Here is a 19,153-nt window from a genome sequence, read left to right as displayed (position 1 = left end):
GTTCACATTTCATGTTTTTAAAAGTGCTTCTTTAAAATAAAGGTGACTGAATTATAGGTAACATAGATAATGTTAATAGTTAACTAAAATTGTATGCTATACCTATGTTAAGCCGGCATTTTGTAAAGGTTATAAATTATTAACATAATATACTGTTTCATTTGATTGTGACATTAAATTTGAGTACTTAGTAGTTTTATTTGGAAGTTAAATGTAAAGTGAATCTAGTAAAATGATAAGGATCCTTTTGCCGTCTCAAGGCCTAAAAGATTGATAACATAACATTTGTTTTCTTAGTGATTTGAAGAATTTTATTAGTGATCATTGATCAATCCTAAATTTCATAATCAATTTAGTGTCTAAATAATCCAAACTACTAAATTAAAATAGAATTTAGACGGTGACTAAGATGAATAAAGACAGATTTAAGTTAGTTTCACAGCGTATAATTTATTGAATAATCCATTTGTAAGTAAAACTTTGCTGTTTTAATTTATTTATTAGACACTTACCTACAGCGACTGAAAGTTCTATTGGATACCAAAATAAAATGAATTTAGGAGTAACATGCATCCATCAAACTCTACACAGGAATAAATTCTCATTTTTATCCACGTATAGTATGAATTATCTCAAATGATTTTTTCGGGCTCGAGCACTAATCTGTTAAACAAAAGCCTTTGTTTCTTTTAAGAGCGGTCTTCAGCACGTGCCAAAGTAACCATGTCGTTTAAAAAGCAACTATCGTGATAGTATTAAGATTCAAATTTATATGACAGCCCATTCTGAGAACAATCAGGGTGGTCTTTTCTTTGGAGATAACAAAACGTGTTATCTCCAAATGGGTTGTTTCATGAATTTGAACCATATAAATACAATGATAAATTTGCTTTTTAAACGGGTTTGTTCCCGTTACTTAAGTAACCCTATTACCTAGCAGTAAACATGTGTAAGCACTGCATAAAGGAAACAATACCTTTTGTTTAATAGACTAGGGCCCGAGCCCGAAAAAATCATCTCAGATAATTCATACTATAATATAAAGTTTATATTTAGCGCAATAAATGTCATACATCAGACATTTCTGTACGAAAATAATTAGTAGAATATCAAATTACATCAAACTCATTTATATATCAAAAAATATCAATTTGTTTTGAATCTCGTAATGATACCTGACAGATAATCATAATAAGGAAACAAGCAAAACTGTCTAATAAAAAATTGCTAACCCAATTGAATTTTTCGTCGTTGCTGTTCGTAATTTTGAAATACCATTTTATTCCTAATTTACAACCACTTATTAAAATTATATATTCTAGCTTAATTATACTGGTATACTGAAGAGTTCGCCCTATTACTTTAAAATGTATATAAATTTAATACGGTTTCTCACGAGGATTATACGTAGGTATACACAGTCATGAAAGATACAGAGTTCTGAAAATTCAATACGTCACAAATGAGAATGTAGGTGACATCCGAAGACAACTTCAGCTGCATTAGTGAAGTTCTTAACCTCATTACTGCCGCGATTTGAAACAAGCCCTCGCACATTTTATTATGGAAAGCGCCCGCAGTGGCTGCACCCACGTCAGCAAGACCGCAGCAGTAATGTCGCAACAAAGGTGACAGTCCATTTCCAACCACAGCTGCACTACTGTTCATTTTACTATGGAAATTGACAGTAACAGCGACGCGTTCAGTACCAGTAGTGCAGCTGCGGTCAGAAATGGAATGTTACCCTAATGCAGCTGCAGTTGCCATCCCAATGCAACCTAAAAGTGCAGCGTGTCTGCGTCTTTACACCTGTAGCGCCTTATTGAATCTGAACAAGTGAGAGTGACAACTTTTTACGTCACGCCATAATTATGGGTTAATACATATATACTGAACTAGCTTCTGCTCGCAACTTCATCTGTGTGAAATGATGATGTTTGATGAAAACTATCCTATAACCTCAAATCATCTGCATACCATCTTACCATCTAAATCGTTTCAGCACTTTATGTGTGAAGAGGTAACAAATAGACTGTCTATATGTCTATACAGACACAGTTACTTTCATATTTTATATAACTAGGGATTCATTTGTTTGTAATAGGTATAACATTTGAAAAACTCAACTGACTTCAAACACATAGTTATCATAAATCTGTCTCTCTCAAAGTTGTAAAAGGTTAATTATCTTTATTATTCATTAGTTTCATTACCTAGGTACCTACCTCGTTCTAGGACCTTCGTTACTGCAGTCATTTGTTCACAAGGAAGGAAACAGGATTTGATTTTAGAGGTGGATATATTTGCATTCATATTTTGTATATTCTAACCTAACCCGTCGGTACTTACTAAGCTGATTTTGATGAATGAGGTGTCAATAGAGTATGTTTTTGTCAATAGAGTACTTTTTATAGCTCGGATGAGATAGGCTACATAAAATTTGTATTTGTTTTCTAAATTTGTTTGTACAAAAAATACTACGTAAGTTGTTGGGACAACTTTTTACTTGTAGGTGTGTAAGTGTATACCTATTGAACGTGCTTAAAAATCCAAAGGATTTTAACATAATTATCAGTTATCACATCTGATTTCGTACCTATAAAGTTTTCTGGATTCGACCTAGTTTCATAGATACCTACTTAATGCAATTTTTTTTGTCATCATGACAGCGAAAAACACCGTCTTGATAACAATTGGTCAACTCGTAACTTGTATATTATTTTTTTGTTTCATTTTCCCGGGAATGCATCGCATGGTTAAAATCTTAAAATCCATTGGGTTCCTCTCGGACACCTTATTTTTTGAACTATTACTATTATAGGTGATCTGTTTTATAAAGTTACGTTTAAAATTTTAATTTACGATCTTTTTTGAAGGTATATTCGTTTGTGACAATAAGAACCCAATAGATTAACAGGAAATAATCACGAAAGAAGCTAGTAATGTGTACTGATATCCCACATTAGAACTGTCTGGTGTGTACTTACAACGCACCTATTTACTTATAAGTGATAGAAGTAAGATTATCATAATAAATAATAAAAACGACAATACATGTATTACGAAAAGTTTCTCATATCATTTTAATTAAGTAAAAAAAAAACTGCATACCAAACTTAGATCTTTAGTTTAGTTATATCTATTACATTAAGAGTTTCAAAATAAATTATATTATACAATTTATTTATGTGACTGCATAAAACAAGCGAAAAAAAGAAATTAATAGATACATCAAATTATGGCGATTTTAAGGGCACATGTTGGTTACGTTGATTGTGTGAAAAGACAGGAAAAAATCATCGTCTTTTTACTATCACTGCTTAATTAAAATAAACGAGAAGTTTATTTTGTCTTCATCATGTAACTAACCTTAATAGGCCTATGTAACATTGAAATAGCAAAATAACTAGCAACATTTTATAAATTTATGAATGTTATTTGATTTAGAGTTAAATAGAAATGTATCCGTTAAATAATAGAGTTAAAAGTTTCAATACTTAGATCACAAGTAAATCAGGAATAAATTACACTATGTGATATATACACAATTTGTAAGATGTAGCTATGGAGGAGATATTGTTTTTAATTTATTGTTATACGAGTGTCCCGAAGACGCTTACTATTGATGTAATAATAAAGTGCACTACAGCAGTGTCGTCATATCAGAACTGCAGTTTTATTTAACCCAATGTACTCGTTAGGTTAAGGCCGCTTGCAAACCGTCTGAGAGCGATCTATTTCTGTAGGAGTTCAAAATCTAGGTTCATTTCGCAATAAATAAGTTTGGGTTTTACAGCACACTTCAGGGTGCCTTCCACTAAAAGAAGCTTATCACATGGTCATTTTATTAGAGTACCTAAATAAAAGGTTTTATTCATTATACATATATTTAGTGTGGACTTGTGGAGGGGTGGGATTGTGGCGCGCCAGTATGTTCTTTACTTAATTCCTATTGTTTATCCTATCCTAGCAGGAAAATACCTAAAGCCCCCAAGTCCGTTTGTTTGTTTTAAAATTAGATTTAATTTGTACGCAAACTTGATTAAATTTTATGTTATCTAAATTAATTCACAAATGTTTTCTCCATTTTTCTTTGTTTGTTTGTTTTTTTTCTTCTCTATAACTTTTTAGTAATTTTTGTCACTGGTGGTTGTTGATACCGTGAGTCTGCGCGCGCACTGCTAGGTCCCGGCAGAATACCAGCGCTGTGGAAGCAATGCTGCAGCACATGCTGAGTCGGCGCCTTTTCGCGACTACACAGTCGTGACAAAAAAAAACAAACCTAGTATGTAGTTAGTTAGTAATTAGTTTAGTATAGTACCTAGACATAAGTTTTAGTTTTATTCTTATCATAAGTTCAATTTTTTTGTCACGATATGGTTTTCCAATAAAGTTTTTATCTATCTATCTATCTATCCTATAAGCAGGGCCGTCTTAAACTATGCTGGGGACCCTGGGCACATAAGAATTTGGGGCCCTTTTGGAAAGTAAAGAAAGCTAATTAAACAACATTTTTCTACTATGATCTTCTATTTATTATGGGTAATCAAATATACTGTTAATGTCTGTCCTTGGGAGCCCCCTGAGGATGGGGGCCTTGGGCATGGGCCCCGTGTGCCCTTATGGTAAAGTAGTTTAATTGGCTTATTTTGAAGCTAAATTAGTTATACATGTTGTTTAATTAGCATGACAATTGAGTGAATATTTGGGTCATCTTGATGTCGATATTCGTGACAAAGTTTAAGGACAAACAGTCAATTTAAATTTCAAGTACTTAAAGTAAAGTGCACATTTCACTAAACATCTGGCCCATTAATTAATCTAAAGTAGGTTATATGTTTGATGCTTAACTATAGCATAGAGAAAAAAATACATAGAGTGCTCACTCCATACATCAGTTTTAGTACCAAAAAGACTTAGCATCTAGCATCGAGTAGCGGAACTATCAGTACTGCTACTTGACAATAGATGTAGCACCGACCGGAAAGTCTTATGCTGGTGAGATAAGACTTTCCGGTCGGTGCTACATCTATTGTCAAGTAGCAGTACTGATAGTTCCGCTACTCGATGCTAGATGTAGACACTGAAATTAATAGTCTAAACTGATGTATGGAGTGAGCACTCTTGTCTTACTATATTTCTCTATGACTATAGGTACGCTACTTGCTAAATCTTGCTGCGTTTGCTTATGCTGACTGGGTCCATTACGTGATGCACACTTATTGATTTCTTCTTTTCTTGCTGTTGTTGTTTGTACATGTCCATACATGTTTTGTGATCGTCACTCGAAAATCTTTTATCTTTAAATAACACTTAGGTCAAATAAAGCACTTAGTAAAATCTAAAATAACAAAATAAGGAAATCTATCACGTAAATTTCAATCGTTAAGTTCATTACTTAATATTCCAAAAACCACCCTCAGACAGATTTATACCTGTATATTTGTTTGTACATGTCCATACATGTTTTGTGATCGTCACTCGAAAATCTTTTATCTTTAAATAACACTTAGGTCAAATAAAGCACTTAGTAAAATCTAAAATAACAAAATAAGGAAATCTATCACGTAAATTTCAATCGTTAAGTTCATTACTTAATATTCCAAAAACCACCCTCAGACAGATTTATACCAATCCAATCAATTAGATTCGCAAACATTTGTGGCTACACTACGGAGGGGCGAATAAAATTCCTTACAAGCTACTTTAATTAAAAGCCAATAAAATGTCAAGATAATTTTAGGCTTCTCCGATAGCACCTGTGCCAAAAGTTTGACGGTAAATCGATAGCACAATGCAACAAGGGACTTGATTTCGCAATTCTCGCCCAGTCTGCTAAAGGAATAAGGACTGTTCTATTTAGTTAGCGAACTAAAAGAGAAACTGTAACTTTGTCGCATATATATTAGACTATAATCATCGTTGACGTTTTCAGAAAATGCTTTACCCGGACTTAGCGCATTGGTAAGTGCTTGCACATCGCTTCGTAAGACTTTTGACGAGCTGCCACCACATTATTTTCAAACCTTCCGATGTTTTATCTTGTTGTAGCGTTTAGCAAGGGCTTATTACGAGTCGACTATAGGGTTGCCAGATTGAAAGGCGCTATTATTGGGAAAAAATATAAATTTTTCGGGATTTTGGGCCTTAAGTCGAGAAAAAAAACCATTCAAATTAAATTAATTGTATTAAAAACAACGATATTTTTCATTATTGGCACTACGTCAGCTGCTCTACCTAATCTCGCCACGCGCGCCGCGCGCGCGCGTTGTCGGGCTCGACGCGGGTCTTAAAACGGGAACTTGAAATTATTGTTTTATAATGTGAAGCTGTTTTTCGGGACAATTTTCACTTTGTCGGGAATCGGGACAACATGCTAAAAATCGGGAGAATCCCGCCGAATCCCGACCATCTGGCAACTCTAGTCGAGTACCTGTGGAAAAAAGGAATTCAGGTCGCCCTCGCAACACCTATTAACCGACCTCGCCTGGAAGGAGCTGGAGGAGGCTGTGCAGGGCCATGATCAATGAAAATCCTTTCTAAGATCCCTATCTCCCTGATGAAGGATAACATGACTCAGCGACACGTCAAATTGATTTGACATCAGGGTATGCTGACAATGTAAATGAACATTAATTCAAGTTGAGATAAACCTAGTTCAAAATTTCAAATGTGGTCCCAAATTCAAGTTGAGATATACCTAGCAGGGATCGGAACCGGTTTTTTGTAAAAACTTAGAAGTAACCATATTTTTCGAATTATTTTATACTCGAAATGTAGGACTCAGTTGTGTTTTTAGGTTACGACTTCGTATTATTAGATTGCCTAATTAGAAATGAAGTAATTAGTAAAGAACGAAAAAATACCGTTTCCGTTCCCATACAAAAAATACCGGTATCCGATCCCTGATACCTAGTTCAAAATCAACATCTTCATAACAACCAGAAGCAAAGCAAACGACCTTATAGTAATATTACATCGTACAATAGGTACCTAGGAATAAACGCACCTATTTCTTTTTGAATGTTTGTGTTCGACGACTTTTAAACTCCAGTTGAAAGTGGCTCGTCAAATTTCACGATCCATGACCGTATCAGGTTGTACGGAAACAAAGTAATTTTATATATGTCAGATCGAGGTGTCTTTCGGCGAAATCAATACGATTTTTTTTTCTCAGATACCAGCATAATGCTGCCCGCTCATTGTGAGTAAATTGATATCTAAAGAAATGTGGCAGGGGTTTTCATGAACCTTTCTCTAAAATGATTAGACGTAACTATTTAAAATCATTTATTGTACTTAATTATAGTGTATTACCTTCTATTTAAGGTAAACGTACTGGTGCTCGACGCGGTCCCAGTACATGTCATCTTGAAACTTACGTCATTGTCAATAGAGCTGACAGCAGAGTGTCATCTATTGGGCATTAGCATGTCGAGCACTAGTATCTTTACCTTAATGTATGTGTCTATTAATTACCTTGTATATGAAATCTCAACAGGAACATGTACTCTAGGTAGGTACTTGTGAGTAAGGCACCTTCATTCTAAGCAACAACATCATAACGTAAACACTGAGTCATTCGTTAATAATATCCAAATACCTGCGTGTACCTATATCGTTTAACGTTATCAACTCGACACGAGGTTTTAATTGAAACATTCAGTCCCCGAGGAGAACGTAATGAAAGTGATAAATCTGCAGAACAATCCTGACTTTATTTTTACAGTCCCGCCGAGTTAATATAAACAAGTGGAGTGTTCAGTTCATGAATCGACGATAAACTGACGTGGATATAAAATGGTTATGGTATACTCGCAGATGGCGTCAATAATACCGAAGTGGCTGTTAAAGTTAGTATCGGTATAAGGGCAGATATTGTAAATCGAAGGTATAAAATGCGTCATCCAACCCTTGTCACTTAAGTGTTGGATATCAGAGGATAACTTTTAGGGTTCCGTACCCAAAGGGTAAAAACGGGACCCTATTACTAAGACACCGCTGTCCGTCCGTCCGTCCGCCGTCCGTCCGTCCGCCGTCCGTCCGTCCGTCTGTCATCAGGCTGTATCTCACGACCCGTGATAGCTAGACGGTTGAAATTTTCACAGATGATGTATTTCTGTTGCCGCTATAACAACAAATACTAAAATCAGAATAAAATAAAGATTTAAGTGGGGCTCCCATACAAAAAACGTGATTTTTGACCGAAGTTAAGCAACGTCGGGCGGGGTCAGTATACTTGGATGGGTGACCATTTTTGTTGCTTGTTCTGCTCTATTTTTAGGGTTCCGTAGCCAAATGGCTAAAAACGGAACCCTTATAGATTCGTCATCTCTGTCTGTCCGTCTGTCTGTCCGTCTGTCTGTCCGTCCGTATGTCACAGCCACTTTTCTCCGAAACTATAAGAACTATACTGTTGAAACTTGGTAAGTAGATGTATTCTGTGAACCGCATTAAGATTTTCACACAAAAATAGAAAAAAAACAATAATTTTTTGGGGTTCCCCATACTTCGAACTGAAACTCAAAAATTTTTTTTTCATCAAACCCATACGTGTGGGGTATCTATGGATAGGTCTTCAAAAATGATATTGAGGTTTCTAATATCATTTTTTTCTAAACTGAATAGTTTGCGCGAGAGACACTTCCAAAGTGGTAAAATGTGTGTCCCCCCCCCCTAACTTCTAAAATAAGAGAATGATAAAACTAAAAAAAATATATGATGTACATTACCATGTAAACTTCCACCGAAAATTGGTTTGAACGAGATCTAGCAAGTAGTTTTTTTTTAATACGTCATAAATCGCCTAAATACGGAACCCTTCATGGGCGAGTCCGACTCGCACTTGGCCGCTTTTTTATTGATGGTGCGGAACCCTCCGTGCGCGAAATCGACTCGCACTTGGCCGGTTTTTTTCGTTTATTCAGAAAATAAATACTATAGAAGCCAAAATGCCAAAAATGTAACCTTTATTATTTTCTTTATGTCCGTCTGTCCGTCCGTCTATCCGCATCCGTTTTTCTGTCCGTATATCACAGCCATTATACTGAAAAACTATAATCTATATTTTAATACATAGTTGTAATTTTAAAAAATCAACGTGTGACATCGTTCTATAAAATTTTCTCTTATTATTAATGACATACATATAAAGCCGACACGCAATTGTCCGTTTTAAGACACTTTTATTTAACTTCTCTGCGTGTACCTAATATTTATTTGGCTCAAATCTTGTAACTTAAACTTACATATTTCAGTTGAAATTTGTAGTACCTCCTTGATTCCGATAACACTGCAATAATACGAGGACGAGTACGAGTATGCCATCCGCTCTATGATGGGCTACATTATTTAATGTAGTCAAAAGGCAGCAAACGGAACTCCTTGAGGAAAAAACACAATGATGATAATGAGTGTAATATTAGGAAAGTCTCTAGAAGTACTTGATAGATATGTAAATGAGAAGAAGTACAGTCAAAAATAAAGAGCGTCACATACATTTTTAGGTTTCCGTACCCAATGGGTAAAAAACGGGACTCTATTACTAAGACTTCGCTGTCCGTCCGTCCGTCCGTCTGTCACCAGGCTGTATCTCATGAACCGCGATAGCTAGATAGTTGAAATTTTCACAAATGATGTATCTCTGTTGCCACTATAACAACAAATACTAAAAATAAAATAAAATAAATATTTAAGGGGGCTCCCATACAACTAACACGATTTTTTTTAATTTTTCTATTTTTTGTTGATGGTGCGGAACCCTCCGTGTGCGAGTCCGACTCGCACTTGGCCGGTTTTTTTATTTACAATCACTTGATTCATTAAGCATACTATGAAGTATGTGTATCAAAATGTGTGTCATCAGACAACCTCAAACGCTATACACTTAACGATCGTTATTAGCGCAAATTGCTACCTATATTAGCTGAAATTAATGAACTCTTAACAGTTAATATGGGCGCTTTTGTTCATAATTAATTACTCTCACTGTAATAAACTGCGCAAAATTTTATTAAGTAAATTTTCTTTAAGAACAATATAGACATTAATTACCGGTTTATTAGGTAGGACTTGTGTCTAAAATTAACCATGGTTTCAATTAGAGGGCTGATTTCACTCGTTAATGTGTGGCAATGTATTAAAAAAATAACTTTATTACCTATGTAATCTATGTGCTACCAATTTCCCTGAAATCTGAACTGAAGAAAATATAACTTGCGATTATTTCTCATTTAACTGCCAATTTATTTTAGCAGCGAAGGCATTTTCTGTGTGATTTCGGTTAGCGTTTATTTTTAATTCCCCCTGGTAACACCTGCATTTAATCGCTGGCACGCGACGTGAATTCTTTCGTGCAAGATTTACATTTTAAACCTGGAAATGATTGTATAGGTACCTACTTTAATTTTAAAAACTAGCCTTAGGGTGAACCGTTTTATCGTACATTCAACTTTATTGGCACTAACGCTCGCACATAATAACAATAAACACAGGTCACTTTATATGTAAATGTTCATTGATCTAGTGTGAATATGTTGAGTAGGAAGGTATGCAACTCTAGCAAAAAATGTAATGAATGTTAACCTTAAAAAAGACGAAAGGGCGAACGACCTGGTAACGTATAATCTATACTAGCGTCCGTCACGTAACGTAACGTATGATGATTTGACGTGTGGTAAAGAATGATTTTTACACCGTTGTTTATGTAATAGATAGATAGATAAAAACTTTATTAAATATTAAATAAATAAATAATAATAATAAAATAATTTTAATAACAAAACTTCCGTGAGACAAAGACTTATTAAATATATTAGAAACGGGTCACTCGCGTATTTTAAGTCGAAAAACGCTCGACATGTTTCACTTCGTACCGAGAAGTATCATCAGGAGCTTGCGTTTACGGCGGCGGACCGGCGCAGACTGCCCAGCGCTTGACAATAATGCCATAAATGAGGGTAGTTTCTCGCCTCCCCTGCCGCCACCGGCGCCTGCGCCGAGTCATCGGGCGCGGAGAGCTACGGCCCGCAGTCTGCGCCGGTCCGCCGCCGTAAACGCAAGCTCCTGATGACACTTCTCGGTACGAAGTGAAACATGTCGAGCGTTTTTCAACTTAAAATACGTAAGTGACCCGTTTCTAATATATTTAATATAATAATAAAGTAATCAATTATTTTAATTGCCACAAGCTTGTTAAACACTGCAATTCGAAACATTTCCCAGTTTAAAAAAAAGTATGTAGTTGTCTACCAAACTCCTATTTGGGATGATACATATATACATAGCTATTATAAAGTGCATTATTTAGTTAACTGTAAACGTTTATGGCTCGCGCTCTAACGACGACAAACCAGGTAACAGTAGCAGTCATATTAGGGACGAAAATTCCTCCTACATTTGTAAATAAATAATCTATTTAGCCCTGTTTGTGTCTACCGCAGTCGCGAACTTCGGCGACTTATCACTACAGATTAATTGTGGTTGCAGAAATTTGTCTCCGGGCAGTTTTAGAAACTTCTTGACGGTATGTTTCGGTAGGAAATATTACGGTAAACTGTTATGAAAGTAATCAAAACAACAATACAATACAATACAATAGTACGTAACCAGCTTATTTTGGGTGAATAGGACCCATAATTTAAGAAAAACAAACAAATTATGTATGATTAGCCCGTTACATACCTAAGTTAAGAACTATAATATAATCTGTGACTATGTTTAAATGCAACAGTTTAGTACTTATATGTTGACATAACTAGTTATATGTACGTAGATGTAGGTATCTAATTTATTAATTTTGTATTATTACCTACCTACATGATTGATGACGCATGTTGAATTTTAGCAATCCATCGTAACAAGGAAAAAAACTAAATAAAAGTATATTTAAAATACGATATTTTCTACTTCCATTCCTTACATTCAATAAAAATCAATTGTACAACAACTATTCAATAAATTCAGCTAGACGAGTCGATCTACAATGTAGACGTGACGTCAGATCTACGTATAATTAAAAAAGAAACGTTACAATTAATCGAATAGGAATGACATTCACTAACTTTTGTATTGCTTTAGTGCAATTGATCCATAATATTTAAATATACATTTTACCGTCACAAAATAACAGCACCAATATAGACCAAAAACTATACCTAGAAATAGAACCTTGTTTCCGAGTATGTACCTAATAACAGTGCAAATTGTGACTGTGTGAGGATCGTAAGTCGCCTAGCACAAGCATTTTGCTGCTTAGCAAGAAAAGAGCCAATTCTGCCATAAACTTGCATTCAGTTACAGCAAATTACATATTACATTTTGGGTACATTAAAAAAGCGAAGCCCTTTTGATGTAGAATTAAACGATCAGTTAACGAAAGCTTTTCAAAACCTAATCGAACAAGACTTCGGATAATGAAAAATATTAGTAGATTTGTTGCCGGATCTGGCTCAGCGAAACTTTTCATCGTATTAATTCAGTAGCAATCCGGGAAAAGTTAAACCTCAAGCGGTCAGGAAGCAATTACGCAGAGTTGTAGTCCAATTTATATCGATTAAGTACTTATGCGAGAAACTGTGGTGAAAAAGTTTTCAAAAATATCCCACAACTAATAATATTGTAGGTAAAAATATGTAGTGCCAAAAAAAGGGAAGCGAAACAGGGTGGAAACTTCATTTTTAATTAGGTACATTTTTAAAATAAATATTAATATATAATATAAAATTTTTATAAAATAAGTATTTATTGTGAATATCGAATATATTTTTTTTTTAACAAGGACAACTCACGTTTATATTAAAATTAACAACCTATATTTTTTTACTCTGATATAAAAAGCGTTCATTTGTAAATGCTTGACATATTTAATCGTTTCAGAGTTCATGAGCCGTGACGATACCTGCCCGACGACGACTTTAATACTCGTATTAAGGCCATTGCGAAGGTCCATGTTTCCTGAGACTTAAACATAATGTGTGACTTGTTTCTAAACATATTTCAGTAATTATTTTTTTGCAAATGTGCATGCAAAGCGATCATAAAATAAATAAACGCAAAAGCGTTCCGTTTATTACACAAAACCGGGGTTTCCCTTTTGTCGAGCAAAACTCATTCGTTTCAAAGCATTGTTTGGAAAACAGTCGGTCCGCTGCATTCCGTTTGCAGATTTCTGGCTTGAAGCAATTTGGCAACGCGCCCGACCATTCTTCCTCAAGTGAGAGCTAGTGTGTCTGACTGAACGACCACTGATTACCACCGGCCGCAACAGCAACAGTTGCGTAGGACGCGATTCGGACAAATTGTTAGAACATTTAATAATATTATTGCACATTTTAACGCAATTTACTTCTTTGTTTTAAGTGTCAGAATTAATTTATCACAGAAAATACAGTACCTACACTTTTATCTAAAATTAGCTTGAAGAGCAGTACAGGTTCCTGAGCAGCGGGCACATTCAATATTATATTAGGTTCGTCAAGTTGTAATTTGTATGTTAATACAATTAGGTAAGTATAAGGTTTTTGAGTATGCTGAGCTAAAAAATGATTATTTATAAATACCGATAGTGGTCGATTTGATATTAAAATTGTATTTTATTATATAACTATAAGTAGGTACAATATTTACTAAAACCTTAGGAAATCAAGTTCCTGCTACTAAATATTATTTACCATTTCACGCCGGTGGGCGATGGTTTAAGTAGTCAGGAGAAATTCACCTTAATTTAAAAATAGGCAATTTTACCACGCAAATTTATTACGGCTGCAATTTTTTCCGCGAAACGACGTTGATTGCTGTCGCAAATTAAACAAGATAAATATCTCTAGCCAAACAATGCTCGGGAATAATTTATATCATAAAATTTCAAATAGAAACCAGTAGGTAGGTACTTATGTATCCATTAAAAACAACCGCCCACGTACTTGTTAGTAATTAAAAGGCTGATATAACTTGGGAACAATTCCAATTATTTTATTTTTAAGCTGGCCTTATTAACTTTATCAAAAATAGATATATTGTGTTACCGTAAAAACCCGAATTAGGTGAAAACGCGTTTTCCCTAGTTAAAACTAGTTTTCCTAAACGCCCCGGTGAAAACACGTTTCCACTAGTCAACACTAGGTAGTTTTCCGAAATGGCTTGGTTAAAACTGGGATTTTTCTGTATAAACTAGATTTCGTAAAGGGAAAACTAGATTTCGCTAATAATTCGAAATAATTGTTCGTTGAAACTAATTCTGACTAGAGAAAACCTGTTTTTTTTTAAATAGTTAAAACTAGTTATGCGGTATTCTGCTGGACGGCCCGAATCGCACTTTAATTAAGATACGTCAAATATTACGCCTAGATACGATATGGATTTCGGACGTTTCTTCAAACAAAAACGTCACTTTTGACACTGGCATACACACCTAATCCATAATCATCGTATCTAGTCGTAATAGTTGAGGTATCTTAAAGTTCAAATTGGGCTGAGAGAGTCAAAAGGTAGGTGCGATAACGAGAGAAGCGAGGAGAAGCTTGTTAGGTTGACCGTGACCATGTGTCGTGACCGCAGCCGAGCGAGCGAAGCGAGCGTGCCGTGGGAGCGGCCGGCGAACGCCAGAACCGACTTCATGTATTTTTAAATGTTAAAATAGAAAAAAGGTACTTTTGTGTTGCGTATCGTTTAGTAATGAAATACATTTTTGAACCATTAGTGAAAAGTAGTTTAAACCTTGCGAAATATAGTTTTAACTAGTGAAAAATCGTTTTCACTAATACGGACTTTTACTGTAAATGTTGACTTGGCCTTTCGTTCTGATACATACTGTATAGTATGTATCAGAACGAAAGGCCAAGAAAGAGACCCATTAATGTTTAAGTCATACTGAGCAACTTTTACTATGGGACCAACCCTGAAAACGCGGAAAAAAAATTAGATGTTTCATACATTTTGCTGTGGTCTGATGTTGAAATTTCCTATGGGAGAGTCACTTTTTTTTCGCGATTACGGGGTTGGTCCCATAGTAAAAGTTGCTCAGTATGACTTAAACATTAATGGGTCTCTTTCTTAGCCTTTCGTTCTGATACATACTGTATATTAAATAAAATTCACACCTCTCTACCCTCAGCTCTCACACCTACGTGTTGGCTTCGCTACTACGCACGCCTCCAATATGTAAGTAATACCTACCGTGATACTAAAAAAAAACTAAATAGATGTCAAAAAAACACTAAAATAACACTAGAAACTGCGGCATCGAGCAATCGCAAATTACATCTAACTGATTGCTCATCTTGTTGAGGTTTAATTAACTTAAAATTTCCACAAGCAAAATACTTGGTAGACACTCCATTGCTAAGAACAGAGAGACTTCTCACTCAGATAACAAATTCTATTTATAGCAACGAATTATCTCTTTTAAAATAAAATAAGAAATAAAACCTTTGGCAAGTGACATCAATGAAACACGATCTCACACAAAAAAAACATGAGACAGTGTCGCTCTCAATGTCGCCTCCGGGTGACACGTTTCATCCTTTTCATCCGGATGCCTATACTAATTAAAACGCGTTCCTTTCGGAGAGGCAAGAAAATGTAAAAAAAATTTGCTACGCCAAAAACAAGGGTCGCGTCTGTAATAATGTGGGAATGTGCGCGCATCTTATATTCCCCATTTTAACGTATTACCCTTACGAGGCTGAATTCCCGCATCCTTAACCCTTAAATACATGATTTTTTCGTTTTGCCCGAAATTAATATATATATCACATAATTGTTTGCCGTTTCTAGGAAAAATAGTAAAAAAAATTATATCATCGATTTTCACTGGGAAATCAGTGTTAAAAGTTGCATAGTCTAAATCATATTTTTGGAAATATATAGCTATTAGTAAGGGGTATAGGAAAAATCTTAACTGCCAACAGAAAGGTACACTATTTGTGATGTTCCTATGATAAAATTTGTAAATATAAAATAATTACAAACCCCGAAAAATCTGCCCAAAATCACATACTAAAAATCATCAACTTCCAGGTTTTTCCAAGTTTTCCGACATTTCGTCTATAAACAAATGTAACTTTTATAAATTAAAATACTGCGTAAATTTATGTAATAATTCGGAAAATTTATTAGTTTTACTATTGAAATAATATACAAGAACAAATAGAATTTGTTTAATAATGCATAACATTTGATGTTTATGTTGTGTGTATAAATGCATCACTATGCATTTAAGGGTTAAATTGAAAAGACAACAAATAAAACAACGGGTTGCACTCCGGGAGTGCCGGCAGAAGTGAAAACTCAATGACTAGTGCGAAATGTCTGTATAATTGAGGTAAACGCCATCTAGCGTTATTTCGTCGCATTACTTGAAACCCCTAAGCACTCACTGTTAGTACTCGAGTTATATTAATACCAGTTAGAGCGCAACTCACTAGATGGCATTTAAATCAATAAAGAAAAACTCAATGACATTGTTCGATCAGGTCACGTGTCCGTCTTACGGTCACGTGATCTGTCGCGAGTTTAACATTTTTTCCCCACCTCAAAAAGTGCACAGCGCCGCTAAAGAAGTTTTCACTTCAAAAAAAAGGAAAAACCAAGATCATTAAGTTTATGTAAGTAAATAAACTTTAAACCCATAGCAGAGTTAAGATGATTCAAAACCAAAAGTTCAGTTATTCAGTATGGTTACTGGCAATCCAGCACCTTTCCCATTTACAACGTAATTCTTTAAACACCAATAACGCCTTAAGTGATTAGTCAAGCGCCTAATAAAATATACATTTTACTTATGATTTAGTTGTAGGTAGACTGACAATGCAATGCCCATGCTTCCAAAAAGGTTTCTATTTGCTCGCTTACGCCTACTCGTATTCCATGATCCGTGGCATATATATTTTTACCGAAAATATTATATGAAGATTAAATAGATCTATGTAGAAGACAAATTTCAATATGTAATAATTCGCGAATTCCAAGAAACTATCATTATTTGACCTACCTATATGATGTTCAAAAATTGTTTGGTAACAATATGTACAGTATAGGGGTGAAAACTGATCCAAAAAGTTGTTCTTAGCAATTGAAAAATGAGCTCGTTGAAAATTGAGCAAGAACTTCAATTACTGATTTTGTTTTCTATGCTACTCGTATTTAGCGCAAACCGTAGGAAAATGCAAAATGGAATCTAGTAACGATGGTAACGTAACATAACAATGTTTAATAGTTTTCGCAAGTTATCGACCCTCTGAGCTCCGGTTTATTTACTCGGCCTTTTTCCGGGCTCGCAATAATAACGTATCATCATTAAGCCCATAATAGCCAAACGCCCAAAATTGTTCGGCAATTTATCACGTTGACGGGTATTTGTCGAAATGTCATTATTCATTTCAGTTCTTGAAAGCATCCAAAAACGATTTATGAGTGTTTGAAGAGCGTGATGGTTGAATATTGCTTTCTTCTTCTTCAATAGGATTATTGAATGAAATGATTACTAAATATGTATAATTAAACGCTAGCCTAAGCATGGATTGGCTAGATCAAATCTGCCATGGAAGAACCCCTGAATGATTTTGCCAGTATAACCTCCAACTACGGATAAAATAGCGAGAAATTGACAGCAAGCAACATCTGTGCCTGATATTAGCAGTTAATCACGATACTCTGCAAAGAGTATAACAACAATAACAATAACAACAACAGGTGGAATCACATCTATCAGCGTCGATCCGCATTCTATGTATCAGAAATCGCTCGTTAATATGAAGTTGCATGCTTTCAGCTTTCCGATGTGTACGCATCTTCATACTATCAAATTCTACGAAGAAGAACTGAAGACTATCCTTATTATAATGAGATATTTCTAGTCCTCGATAATCTACTGTGTAGTGCTCCCTTTTCCGCTACATCATATTAAAAAAAAAGTACCTAAACACATACAACCCATATACATTTCTAAAAAAATTTGTAGCTTCACCGCTGTAGAATTATTTAATTTAGCACCGTATATTGTTATCACTGTTAGTTTACAATCTATCTCGTGAGATTTTAAGCTGTTGATGACAATACAACAACACCACCACATGGGCTTAGTAAATTAACCTAAATTATCTGATCTATGTTAGCTAACTCCTGCTATAACTAGAACTTGGTAAGTTCCTCCACAGTTCTGCCAGAACTGCGGTAAGAACCTAATAATAGCTGATAAGCTGAAGAACCTCGTAACAGTCGTAACCGACAAGTAACTAAGACCATAGAGAAAAAAAATACATAGAGTGCTCACTCCATACATCAGTTCAGACTATTAATTTCAGTATCTACATCTAGCATCGAGTAGCGGAACTATCAGAACTGCTACATCTATTGTCAAGTAGCAGTACTGATAGTTCCGCTACTCGATGCTAGATGCTAATAGTCTTTTTGGTACTAAAACTGATGTATGGAGTGAGCACTCTATGTATTTTTTTTCTCTATGGCTAACCTACCCAACTCCAGTAAACGTAACTCGCCAGCTAAAGTAATTTCTTAGAAAAGAATAAGTCAAGAGCAATTGCGACATTTTAACCACATGGCATTCAAAAAGATTATGTCAGTGCCTGATAAAATAAGTTCACTCAATTGATTTGGTTAAATTAGATTGTTATTACCTAAGTGAAAAAATATAATTATTGTTTACTATAAATCTAAATTAAATAAGTACAAAGATAGCGCAAATTAGTGATAGATGGCACTGTACACAATTATAGGTACCTACTTAGTATACTTCTGGTTAAAAATCTTTTGTGTTAGTAGCATGAAATAATTAAAAGTTTATACGGGACCCGAGTGCGCCAGGTTTTTGTATTTTATGGAAATAACTTAAGGACTAGGTTCGTTATTATGACCACAGATGCAACGCAACGGCCATGCATTGAATAATTCACCTCCACTAAGTGGGGTTACCCACCTGAACCTAACTCCGGGATCAACTTGAGTGTTATAAATGTTATAATCAATTCACTTTGCGAGCAAGCTATAAATGGGGTTTTGTTTTTATAAGACTTTAAGAAGCTTGCGGTAAGATTATATATGTAGGTACCTACTTACTCGTACAACAAAATGAAAACCAACCATCTTATAAAGAATTCGGGTAAACTTACCTTAATCATATTCCAAATATTATTTT

This window comes from Cydia amplana, chromosome 1 (assembly GCF_948474715.1).
Source record: "Cydia amplana chromosome 1, ilCydAmpl1.1, whole genome shotgun sequence".
Classification (NCBI taxonomy): Eukaryota; Metazoa; Arthropoda; class Insecta; order Lepidoptera; family Tortricidae; genus Cydia; species Cydia amplana.
The sequence above is the reverse complement of the archived record's forward strand: the minus strand, read 5'-3'. Positions refer to the sequence as shown.